Genomic DNA, 14,203 nt, shown 5'->3' on the forward strand with positions numbered 1-14,203 from the left:
GTATGGAAATTTCAGAAATTAGCGCCATCCATCAATCAGTCAATGTGCTAATTGCCAAAGTCTATTATGAATAGAATCTGGATTGCTTTACTTATATATACATATAATTATATACCTAGAGCCTGTAACTAAGTGATGATATACAACACAAAAGATCTCTGCATGTCGTCGTAAAGTTGATCGATGCATCCGGGTATTTACGAAAACAATTTCGATCCCTGCAAAACGATATGATATCATATAATGTTACTATTGATCCTAGATGATAACTGTCGTTGTGATGGATATTAGTTGAAGATAAGAAATCCTATTATCATTCGATGAATATGTATGTTGATAATTTACTCGACGAATGTCTTTATGGTGTTTTCACAGCATTCTAGTCACGATTTTCCGAGTGTCCTATAATATATGTTGCTGTATACAGCTCGCTTAAAATATAATCCCATTCGAATCAAGTAATCTTCGCGAAATTTGATTATCGATGTATATAGAGACCGTTCGCCGAATTACATTAGCAGAAAGACTGTCGATTATCCAGCAATTATCATGTGCACATGGTCGGATTACGAAATCCACCGATTACTATTATTTCTATTGTAGAGTTGGCAGAACACGAATATAGGTATGCGAGTTTGTCTCTGCTTGTATTACTTACTGATAGTCGCATCAATGAATACATAACGAAAAGGCAATGTTCGGAAGTCCTCAAGAACAACTCCGATTTTGATGTTTTTCTTTTTTAAATTTTGTTTTTTTATATTCTTTGAAATCAGAAACCTCTCGGAGTGGGGACTAAAGTATTTATCTTGTTTAAACAATATCTGTGATATTTATGCATAGAAAAATTTCTACTATACAATATCCATTAAAAACTTGTAAATATATTAATGAATGTTATAAACAATCTTATACATTAAAAAAATTGATGATTTCCATTCCGAGTTCGTTCAGGCGTTCTACCCAACCGATTTGCTTAATTTTTTTTTCTTCAATGAAAGGTATTGATGCACAGATCAGCCATCAACCATCGGATTTCAACTAATTTTCACCATTCTCAAGTTATACTCAAATGCGATTTCCCCCTGTACATTACTTATGGGAGTTTTTCACATACACACGTTCTATCCTCAATATCTCAGGTTCTATTCAAGATAGAGACTTTGTTTTGGTTCAAGAACACTCGATGAAACACCTTCTTTCTTTTGAGTTTTTGAACAATTAAATCGGTTGAGTTGGAGAGGAGCTAAGCGCGGACATTCAATGTGGAGTTATGGATTTTTGTAGGTTTTTGGCAATTGTTCTACATTCAAAGATCTATATCTCAGGTTCTAATATAGCTACAGAGTTCGTTTTAGTTCAAGAACACTCGCTGAAACATCTTCTTTCTTTTGAGTTTTTAGACACTTAAATCGATTGAGTTGGAGAGGAGCTAGGCGCGGACATTCAATGTGGAGTTATGGATTTTTGTAGGTAATTTTTCAACATTCAAAGATCTATATCTCAGGTTCTAATATAGCTACAGAGTTCGTTTTAGTTTGAGAACACTCGCTGAAACACCTTCTTTCTTTTGAGTTTTTGGACACTTAAATCGATTGAGTTGGAGAGGAGCTAGGCGCGGACATTCAATGTGGAGTTATGGATTTTTGTAGGTAATTTTTCAACATTCAAAGATCTATATCTCAGGTTCTAATATAGCTACAGAGTTCGTTTTAGTTCAAGAACACTCGCTGAAACACCTTCTTTCTTTTGAGTTTTTGAACAATTAAATCGGTTGAGTTGGAGAGGAGCTAAGCGCGGACATTCAATGTGGAGTTATGGATTTTTGTAGGTTTTTGGCAATTGTTCTACATTCAAAGATCTATATCTCAGGTTCTAATATAGCTACAGAGTTCGTTTTAGTTCAAGAACACTCGCTGAAACATCTTCTTTCTTTTGAGTTTTTGGACACTTAAATCGATTGAGTTGGAGAGGAGCTAGGCGCGGACATTCAATGTGGAGTTATGGATTTTTGTAGGTAATTTTTCAACATTCAAAGATCTATATCTCAGGTTCTAATATAGCTACAGAGCTCGTTTTAGTTTGAGAACACTCGCTGAAACACCTTCTTTCTTTTGAGTTTTTGGACACTTAAATCGATTGAGTTGGAGAGGAGCTAGGCGCGGACATTCAATGTGGAGTTATGGATTTTTGTAGGTAATTTTTCAACATTCAAAGATCTATATCTCAGGTTCTAATATAGCTACAGAGTTCGTTTTAGTTTGAGAACACTCGCTGAAACACCTTCTTTCTTTTGAGTTTTTGGACACTTAAATCGATTGAGTTGGAGAGGAGCTAGGCGCGGACATTCAATGTGGAGTTATGGATTTTTGTAGGTAATTTTTCAACATTCAAAGATCTATATCTCAGGTTCTAATATAGCTACAGAGTTCGTTTTAGTTTGAGAACACTCGCTGAAACACCTTCTTTCTTTTGAGTTTTTGGACACTTAAATCGATTGAGTTGGAGAGGAGCTAGGCGCGGACATTCAATGTGGAGTTATGGATTTTTGTAGGTAATTTTTCAACATTCAAAGATCTATATCTCAGGTTCTAATATAGCTACAGAGTTCGTTCTTTTCTATTATAATGATTTCTGATACTTATTTAATGGATTCGATGCGAGCGAAGCCGCGGGTAAAAGCTAGTTAGCCGTTGCTTCTTGGTATTCCATTTTATTTTTTTCTTTCAATTTTTGATCCGTTTTAGCTGGTGCTATGTATTCGGTGATGGTAAAAGCCGGAAACAGTAGAGGTACTTCGATTTTAACGGAACCATGAGCGATAAATATATAACTTCTGCCGCTAGTCAAGAAGGTCACGACGGTCACGTGGGTGTTATAATAGCCGTAGTTTTAGCTCTAATAGTGGTTGCTGCGATTTTTGCCGGCGCCGTTTGGTTCATGAGAACGAGAAAAATGTTGGGCATCAAAAATTCTAACGGCATAGCTTTCGAAAATCCTAGTTATTTGAGAGAGGTCAATATGGATCATATACAGGTAAATATCATTGCGTTCATTATTATAATCCATTCGTTTAGCAGTTACCTCATAGAGACTTTATTTTATGATCATAGCCTCACTTGGAATACTCATATATTGAAAATTACTCAAAAATCTGTCATAATTGAGTGAAATGACATGGAAGTTGTACGTACGGTTTGAGGAATACCGAATCTAGTTTGTTCAGTGTAGTAATTAATTTGTGGAACAAATTATAAATTTTTGACCATAGAAAATTCATTATTTTATATACAAAAAAAATACATTTAATTTTGATTCTCGTTTCGCGTTTCGGAGACTTCTTCATCCTCTTCAAGTGGTGGGTGGTTACTACAGTCGTTTACACTGCAAACTATGCAGGCTGGTGAGCAATGAAGACCACTTTTTCTGCAGCCACACGCTGAACCGCATCCTGTTTTGCAAGAGCAAAATATCAATTTTAAAACGTTGTCAGGTGCTGCTGGTTGTGTCATTTTTTGATTAGTTTTAAATAATTCTCTTTTCGCCAACCCCATTCTTCAGGTGGTATCGATGAATTATTTTTCCATTGCTGAACTTGTAAGTAGACACTTTTAATATGTTGTACGCTTCTATTTTTTGAAGCTAATGCTATGAAACGTTTATATCGCAGTTCATTCAAGCATTTGGCAGTTTTAGCACCATACATTGTTAGAATACAATCAATACCATCATTAGAAAGCACTTCTTCATTTTACTCTTCAAAAACTTTAATAAAACTATTTTTTCCTTTGTTATAGAAAGCGGATGTAGTATCACATCCAGTAAATGCATGAATAAAAAACAGATGGTTTTTTGTAATATTTGGATATATCTCTAATATTGTTTTTGTTGAGTAAACTCGTTGCAAGATATTATTTTTTAGTGGTGTTAAAAAAACATTTATATATCATCAAGTGCTAAAGCCATCAATAAAACTAACACATCAATATCTTTAGCTACAGCAACTACTTTAATAGAGGAACAAACTATAGCAGATTGTACAATTAATCGATCAGCATGACTTTCGACTTGACACCACTCAATATTATTTCCGCCTAGTTTTTTCCAGAGAAGATTTATAAACTAATTTTTATTTTTGCTATTACCTAAAAGTTTCTCTTTCGTTGTGTTTAAAGGCATGTCTTCTTCAAATGAATAATCATTGGAAGTATTGCCGATATATCTACGATTTCTCTCAGGCACTTTAGTTCCATCATTACTGTATCCATCAAATACAACTTCAACATCAGTGCCATAACTATTACGTAAATATCTAATATACTGTTGACAAATATCTGCAACTTTTTCATTTTTTTCCCATTTTAATCTATGAAGTAGCATACTTTCTAATGTAACGTTAAATACTATACAGGGTGTATGTACAGGAATGTCCAATCTCTGAACTGTAGATACTAGACATCAAAATATCATGATTCTGCTCAACATGCATTCTTATGCAAATATTGCTAGTTTCCGAGATACGGGGTGCTCAAAGTTTAAATTAAAATTTTGATTTTCGCAATAATTTTATATGTTTTCACAATTTCTCTTTTAAAATTGGCAATTTTACGTTTTTTAGCACGAGGAATCATATTTTACACTCTAGATACACTAGTTTGTGTTAATTAAATCAAAGTAAACTTTTTTTGGGCTTAACTCACAACTAAAATAATAAAAAAATATTAAAAAGCGTTAAATTCTACAAAAAAAGTTACTCTTCTTTGATTCGTGTAACTCAATCGGTTTTCGAGTTATTTGCTTCAATAAATTCTAATTTTTTCATACAAAATTTCATTACTTCTTAAATATGTAACAATAACAAATTTGGAAACAAAAATAAAAAACTTGAAAGCAAATGCTCAAAATGCCCACCACAATTTATGATCCGCTTTCGTAAAGATCTCTTAATATCAAATAATCCTTGTCTATTATTTTTAATTACATCCACGGCTTCTTCTAATATTTTCCGTCGCAGTTGTGGAAGATTTTCTTTGTAAACTAATGCCTTCATTTGCGACCAAATTGAAAAATCCAAAGGATTTAAATCAGGGCCTCTTGGTGGCCAAGCAAACTCACTTCCACGACCAATCCATCGACGCGGAAACTGTTCGTTTAAGTATTGACAAACTTGTAAAGAATAATGTGGTGGTGCTCCGTCGTGCAAAAATCACATATTTTGTCTTAAAGCGAGAGGTATATCCTCTAGTAATTCGTGTAAATGTTCTTGAAGAAAATCTAAATAAAGAGGTCCATTTAAATTGGTTGGCAGTTCAAAAGAACGTATTAAATACCCAATATTACACCACACGAAATGTTAACCCCTTAAACTCGCGCTGAAAATGTGTTTCCCTCATAGCATGTGGTTTTTTCAGAATCCCACAAATGATTATTTTTATAATGAAATATTCCTCGTCTGGTAGATGTTGCCTCATCAGTCAAAAGAATTGTATCCAGAAAATCTGGGTTAACATTTTGTTTATCTTGCAAAAAATGGGCAAATTGTAGACGCTTACGTAAATCTTGAGATAATAAATTCTGAACACGAGTGTAATGATATGGATGCAATTTTTCCCTCTTCAGTATTCGATATCTGGATTCTCCGTAACACAAATTAAAATTTCATCTTCTTCATCGGCAGTGATTTTTTTTGTAACACCGTGCTCAGTTTTAGAGCGTAAAGACCCCGTTTCACCTAAGCGGTTGTAAAGATTTGGTACAGTTTGTAATTGGGTTGCCTTCGTTTGTGAATATCTTCGAGCCGCAGCTGGACCACTATAATTTGACTGAGCAAACACACAAATCATACCGCGCATCTCATTATTGGGACAATCGTTATGCCTAGGTGTTATTTGATAAATAACTATTACACTTATTAATTATTAAATTGTTAATAAATGGTATACTAATGTATTACTTATTCTTATTATTATCCAATTTTTGATTCTACACAAACTGTCTAATAGCGACACAAGCCTGCTTGAAAAGAAAACGAAAAATTAAACCACTTTTCGAAATCGGATCATAAAGTGTATTGAAGTAAATGGTGGGCATTTTGAGCATTTCCTTTCAAGTTTTTTATTTTTGTTTACAAATTTGTGATGGAATATAAATATTCTGCACACAAATTCACAAAAATACTCAAAACAAGAAATAATTATCATTTTTTCCATCGTTTTCAATATGATAATCAATAAACTCATGCGCTATCGTCATATTTTGAAAAATAGCAAGTAGTGTTAATTTCAAACGAAATTTTGGACTATATATAACCAGATGGGACAAGAAGATATCAAAATTACGGAAAAGTGAAGGTGCAAAGATGTTTCAGACATGTACAAAGAGAAAATCATCATATTTTGAGGTCTAGAATCTACAGTTCAGAAATTGGACATTCTTAATGAATCACCCTGTATATATATATGTTGTTACGAATGCGCTGGTTCTTTAGCTAAATAATTTTAAAGAAAATCGCCTTGACATATATATTAGTGAAAAAAAAATGAATATCGAAAATAATATTAAGAAAAATATACTGAAGAAATCGTCGTCCACATATGTGTAAGCAAAAAAAAAATATTTGTAGCGTATGCAGGTAACACATAAATGTTTTTTTTTTAATTTTAATATTAAATTATTGTTAAAAACTTTTTTGTAATAACTATTTGTTACAATAAGATTAATATATGGACATTTTTTCACAAAAAAATAGAGACCAAACTAAATTTTTTATACAAATGTCGTTGATATTGTTTAAACAATATAAAAACAAAATTTAAAAGAAAAAAATTCATCAAAATCGGAGGTGTTCTTGAGGACTTCCGAAGCAAAGGCTTCATTGACGCGACTATGAATATTGAATCGACTATAACACGTCACTGGAGATAATCAAAGGTGATGCTAACGGTTTGTTAGTCGATTTCGGATGTTGAATATTCGTTTTTGCTTTTTAGCGGTTGAACGAATTTATCACGGTTAACTGTCAAACAGTTTCACGCACTATTGTGTTCTGTTTCTCTTAGCTTTTAGGACAGGAGCAACTGGAATTGTTGTATTAGAATAGTTCAAACGTCGGTCAGAATGAAGGATTGGGTCTGATCTGCTAGAATTAATTTGACATAGTTCAATAAACAAACGATTACAAAGTAAAATATGGTAAAAATTGATTGATCGATAAAACATATTTTATCAATATCATATAGTCTACAAAATTATGAAAAATCAATGTTTAAACTCACTTAAATCAAAGTAAAACTTTTTCTCGTTATATTTTGCGATTTATTCCGCATGAGATCAATTTTCCTTGTCGACGAAACCCAGTTTCGAATAGTTGACAACAGCAATTTTCCTTCAATGTCCATTCGATCATGTCTGAAAATTTCGTCTCTGCTTGTTTCCGCATCGGGTGGGACGGGCGATGCCTTCCAATAAATTTCCGAAATTTCAGAATACCCGGTCCGAAACTGTGACATCAAATTAATTGGAGACAAATAATTACTTTGCTGCCGTCAATCTTTTCGGTCCGTTCTGGTAAGTTCTAATTGAACGATCACTTCTCGTTAAATATCGTTTAAATCGGAATGAGGTGGGGATAATTTAAAAAGCCGATGGTCGTCGTTTAGTTTTTTTTTTAAATAAAAAATGTTTTAGGTCACGTTAATCTCCGAATAAATTCCAGTTATCTCGTAATTTGAAATTAAAAGTTCGTCCTAATATGGGTAGAAAATGTTGTAATAAACGAAATCGCAGTAATTATTTTTTATTTTTCACTCTAAACATTCAATTAAATTTGTAAAATTCTAATTCCGTTCAAGTTATACGACAAAAGCTTTTGTTGGCGTACGGATATCGTTGATATAATTCTATTTGTTATGTCCCCTTTTATTTGACATGTCTGCGGAAAACGTCGACACTTGCTCGTTTTAAAGTAGTTATGTTACCACCTGCCACAAGAATAGCTGCGGATATTCTGTTAAATTAGTGACCCGTGAACATTTCAGGATCAGAAACTTTCAGCATTAGTGTTTGCTTTGCCATTGAGGCATTGTATTTCAACTTTTTGATTGGTATATTTACATTTTGTGGTAAGAAAATTAATTTCAACGTTACAACGATAAAGTTGAACAAAAAGTAAAGAAAAAAAAACTCATATAACGATAATAATTTTATTAATGTCGCCTCCAGGACCAGAATTAGGATAATAATGTTATATTAGAGTCCCAATATTATCTTTCAGGGGTCTCTATAATATTCACATAATTTCTCCAGGATTTTCTTTGTCCTCCCATTCTATTCCATTTCATTTGTTCTTGTTGACTTTCCAGTTATAATGAAGTTACGCCTATCGGACCTTATTAAATTAACATTCCAAGTTCGTTTCGTCGAATACAAGTTTCTAATTATAACTTAACAAAATAGATACGAGAAAAAATATCGAAGGGATTAGATACAATCATTCGTAATGTTTTGAAAGCAAACATTTTAGCGGAACTTGAATAAATTATATGTTGTATTAAATAAAAATGGTACACGGAGTATTCCATTGCCAAATAACATCGATAAACTATGAAAACTGAAGAAATTTCTTTAGCTAAACCCATTCCACTCGATTTTCAATAAGTTTCAAAATTTCTTCAATCAATAACAATTTTAGTTTGCAAATTTTGTATAACCGCTGTTGAAATTAAAATTATTTTTAGGTACTTGAATCTTAGTTATTCATTTTGAAAGTAAAGTTTTTATTTTCAAGAAACATTCGGTAAACACGTTGTCAACCTTGTAAAGGATTTATTTTATTATAGAAGCAAGGATAAGAATACTCAAAGAGAGTCGTGAAACCAGGTATAATATTTAAGTGTAGGTTTAGGCCCCAAATGTTTCTTACTATTACAATGGACGTACCTTCCATACTCTATTTTAATAAACAATAAACTTTACTAAAATCCCAATAATCGCGATCCTGATTTTGATTTTAGACTAAACATAGAAGTTATTGTTTAATTAACCTTCGAACATATTTTCTTGATAAGAAAAAAAGTTTCTGGTATCCTCAAGTAGGCACATATTTATGGGATAAACAATTAAGAAAACAAGAATCTACTCCACTGTATAGAAGTGTCTGTTTGTTTCGAATTAATGAGTCTCTTATATATACATAACATAAACACAGATGGATATTCTCACCTTAGAAGTTGAAAACGCCGAATTAAACAATTCCGAACAGCTCCGTAGCAATAGCCCGAAGACTCCAATCATAGTCGTTCCCGTATCTCCCCATCGCTGCTTCTAGAATTGAGAAAAGGGATGATAAGGAATGAAGGGTACATACTTGAGTACACATAACAATGCACAAAGGTTTTGTAGTAGTTATCGTCGTCAAAGTGGGATTCTCCAAATTCCGCAAGTAAACAAAAAGTGTTTGTCTTGTACCGCAATGTTTTCGGAAGGCTAAGTGAGACGTGAGATTATATACAAGGGATAATGGTGCGGATTTAGTCCTTTCTAAACGATAATAAATTTTTTTTTCTATATCTAATCACTTGGTCTAGTTCAATGTTTATTTGTGTGACAATATTAGAATAGACTTAAACAGAGAACTAGGTAATTTAAATTTAAATAAGAGTGAAGTTACATCAATTCACAATAAGCTGCTGAAAATCGGTATGATTATAAACAAAATCAGAAAGTTCCCCATCCCTCCCCTTTTTGTAAAAAATTTTATTCAAGGTAGAAGGTCGAAAAAATGAGTTTTTTGCGATTTTCAGCGAAACGGTAAGTTTTATCATAAAAATACTTTAGACAAAAATTGTAGATCATAAAATTATCTTTAAAAAATGTATCAATACTTTTTCTTCTACGAGCCACCGTTTCTGAGATATACCGATTCAAAAATTTGTAAAAGTTGTAATCGTCATAATATGCATGTATATACTTCTCCCGAGTTGTAATATATGTTTAAATATTTTTCTATCAATCATTATAACTTATACTTTAAATATAAAAGATACATAAGTTATAACTATAAGAATATCAGATAGAAAGAAACCCAGCCTGCATTTTACAGGAGGGCTAAAATAACAGTTTTCAAAATGTTTGTAAAAACTATAATTCAACTCGACAAGACATTATCACTAACGGCATTCGCTTTCTACTTTCTATTTACGGAGCTCCTAAAAAAACGACCTGCTTAGACAAGTATAGATATGCATGTTTTGTTAAAAATACCAAAAGTAAAAAACAAGTTCAATTGGCTGGTCCTCATCCAACCTCAGTTGCTGCTCATCAACATCTTTTTCGGGTATATTACCAAGTTTAAGTGTGGTTTGGTTATTAGCTAGACCCTACAGACTGAGGTTGGAAGTTGGTGAACAATGCATCAGAACCAGTCCAATCTTTACTTCCACCTGCGCCGGAAAAACTGCTGAACACAATTTTTTGCAACTGCAAAAATGGATGCAGTGCAAAATCACCAACAATGGAGGATTCATTTGATTCGGACTAGGTGACATGCCACATGACACCTTGAATGAAGATGAAGAACAAGAAGAACAAGATTAAGAAGAAGAACAACAAGAAGAAGAATTTGAAAGCTACGAATCTGATGATTAAACTTCACTATTTTGTTTTAACTTTTAACGCTTTTATCTTTGCCAGTCTTTGCTGATTTTCATTATTTTGCAATAGTTTAAAATTAAACGGGATCATAACTGACCCGTGGAATACGCCTATTGAGGAAACCACGTTAAAATAAACGCGCTAAGTACACTACTTCATAGATGGCGTGCATATTATGACGATTACAACTTTTTGAATCGTTATATCTCAGAAACGGTGGCTCGTAGGAAAAAAAGTATTGATATATTTTTCATAGATAATTTTATGGTCTACAATTTTTGTCTAAGGTATTTTTATGATAAAACTTGCGGTTTTGTTGAAAATCACAAAAAACTAATTTTTTCGACTTTTGACCTTGAATAAAATTTTTTGCAAAAAGGGACGGGATGGAGAACCTTCTGATTTTGTTTATAATCATATTTTGAACGATTTCACCGATTTTCAGCTTATTGTGAATTGATATAACTTCGAATGACTAAATTGACCGGAGTATTAACATATGCAATGGAGTTGACTATTTCATTTAACTTTAAAATATCTAAAGTATCAATACAAATTTTATTAAATGCTCAAGTCGATACTAAAGGTAGTTTCTAAGAAATCGAAATTTCGAGAAAACAGATTGTAGTAAGCAAAAAATTAGTTACAGGTAGTTGAAATTCAATAAAATTTTAGAACTTCAAATAACATTTTGAAAAATCATTTAAACGTATCTCACGCATGGTGGTTTCCAAGCAATGCCTTCTCTCTTGTTTGGTAATTAAGTAACTGGGAAGTGAATTATTTTACAAACAAAAATAAATGTGGGAGAATATTCTCCTTCGCCAAATAAATTAAATTCAAAGAAAACGGATATTTTATTTTCGGTTGAGCTTTTACAATATTTAATGTTAAATTTTAAGAAAATCTTCTCCGTTTTATTTTCTACAAAAGTTTAATCAAGAATTTTCACTGAGAAGCCTCCGGTGATTCGCAACAAAATATTGACGTAAACGTATCTGTTTAGGGGAATAAGGTGCCCTAAAAATTGATTCTTTTCAGCTTTTTCTGGTGTTTATTGATTATATAAAAAGTTCAACTTATTTTTTTAAACATATACAAAAAGATGAATTGAACGTTCGACCAATCCAATCGAATAGATTTCAAAAAGTGCATTGTTTCCAAGAAATATAAAATTTTGATTATATCTGGGGCATATTATTTCGCTACTTCCCCTTGTAAAACATTCATTATTCTTCGGATCTTTTTTATAGTCCTGGCTTGAGAAAGCTCCAGTAAATTCCATTATGGATATAAAAATAATAAAGACATATACCGAGTAAGCTGATTTTTACGACTTACGTCCAATTTTATTATATACTTAAGGCATTCGATATCTGCCTTATATTATATTGAAGAATATTCTCCTGTATTTTATAGTTTTTCTGGAGATAGAAGGAAACTTAAAATATATCAATAATTTTTTTAAATATACAATGTGTCAAGTGTAAGACAGATGTAGAAGCGTGTTAAATAGCGGCATCTATGATTATTAATAACGTATTTTGAGTTACTAAGGTACGCCAACAACCTAAACAAAGGTCGATGATCTGCCCACAAATTGTCAATTGTCAATAACAATAATAATAGTGAGAGAAGTCCACGAAATCTCTTCTGAGCTGGAGTTATCTTTTAAGATATTATACTTTTCATATTTCATTTTATTGGAGTTTACTCCTTAAGAATCGATTTGCATATATAAGGGGCCCGGTATGAGAAAAATGTGAGGAGTAAAATCTATCGATGAATGACCTCGTTACGTTTTTGGTGCGCACCCTGTGATGCGCAACTGTCTAATTTGTCAGTGTCAACATACTTATATTGCTGTCATTGTGAAGTTTTATTATCATTGTGTTCCGCTAAAGTGAACTGAAAGTATTTTCAAATAACTATGGCAGAAAGAGGTGTAGATGATATTGCCGGAACATCTAACAAACACGTGGTTGCAAGGTACGTTATAATTCATGTATTATATGTATGAGCATGTGCAATTTGTATTTATTAAATATTTTAATAATTATCGATGTAGTTCATATAAATATATATTTGGAAACAACACATAAAATTAGATAATCAACCCAATATGAATTATCGAGCGCATCCACATAAAATAGAAAATTTCTAACCTAACCAAAAATTAATTTTTTTGTCGATGTCTATAAAGTCTTCCACGTTATTATGATTTATTTTATAAATAATTTTTAAATATTAACAACTGTAGTCAATAATTCGATAATATTATCAGAAAAATCGACAATATTTTTTCATTATAATAATGTTTTTATATGATTTTCTTTCGAAAAGTTATTTTTTAGCTTATTTAAATAATTTTCATGTACTATTTATTATTGTATGTAAAAGATTTAGTGACATAATTATCTTTTTATAACCATTTTTGTTAATTATTAAGATAATATTATATTTTAAATAAAAAATTAATTATAATAATTTAAAAAAAATGTTTATAAAAACCTGTTTTTATCAATTTTCTTAAATTTTTATAATTATGCATTTATAAATTTTCAAATTTTTTTTATATTTTTTGACTAGGAAAAAATCTAAACCTCCAAAAAGTCCAGCCGAGAGACAGCGAGCTTACAGATTAAAAAAAAATTAATGAAGGAAGCCCAAAATATTCTGGCAATCAACCAATCTTTTTTAAGTTAAATAAACTCTTTTTGCGTCTGGTTAGACTATCGAACTTAAGGAGTAAACTCCAGTCGTGCGTCGGAGCTGACACACACAATTTTTTTTTTTATATTAATTATATTTATATTTGAAAGCGTATGTGTATGTATAATTCCTAGAAGTACAGATAAAAATTATCGATCCACAAGCCATAAAACCAGGTATAATATTGAACATAGAATAGACTATACAGTCCCAACGGCGGGTGTAATTTGGGCGCTAACCATCCTTCTTTACCTGTCTGACCAAGAAGGGTAGATAATCCGACATGTATTTTTGGCGCTAAGGAGTGCAGGTAGGTGGAGTCATAAAATAACCCAATAGAGGGAAAGTTGATTGATTTTTAAGTAGGTTAGGTTAGGTTAGGTTATGTAAATCTCTTATTTTATATGTAATATGTACTTAAGTACTAAATAAAAATATAAAGGAATATAAAATTTACTTTATTCTGTAGAGTGTTACAAAAATGTTGTGAGGAAACTTTATTAAGGGCAGATTTTTCATTTAAAAAAGTGCAAAGTAGCCCCCTCTAACGGTAAATTTTTTCAGACCTTAAGTGATAATAGGTCATTTCTCTTATAGGAAAATCTAAAAATACAAAAATATATCTTTTTATAAATGTCGGTGATTTAATAAATAACTGTATTTCATAAATCTTGTACTTCAGTCGGTTAGCGCCCAAAATACACATAGGATTAAAATGACCCTTCGGTCTTGGCGCCTAGTTTACGTGTTGTAAAAAGTACATTAATCCTTTAGCGCCCAAATTACATCCGTCCCAGACCCAAAATATTAAGTAAATGGAGTAATCTTTAGATACTCGCGC

The 14,203-nt window shown here is 31.8% G+C and overlaps 1 protein-coding gene across 2 annotated transcripts in view; it reads right to left on the minus strand.

Moving 5' to 3' along the window:
* LOC130895841 (chaoptin-like) overlaps positions 1-14,203 on the minus strand; it is a 134,602-nt gene that overhangs the window by 116,805 nt on the left and 3,594 nt on the right. The window contains exon 2 of one of the 2 annotated variants that reach the window (XM_057803391.1): positions 9,220-9,321. The exons of the other annotated variant lie outside the window; for it this stretch is intronic. The gene's annotated coding sequence lies outside the window, so the exon portion shown is untranslated. The remainder of the gene's footprint in view (positions 1-9,219; positions 9,322-14,203) is intronic. 2 annotated transcript variants of the gene reach the window in all.

Source organism: Diorhabda carinulata, chromosome 6 (assembly GCF_026250575.1).
Source record: "Diorhabda carinulata isolate Delta chromosome 6, icDioCari1.1, whole genome shotgun sequence".
Lineage (NCBI taxonomy): Eukaryota > Metazoa > Arthropoda > Insecta > Coleoptera > Chrysomelidae > Diorhabda > Diorhabda carinulata.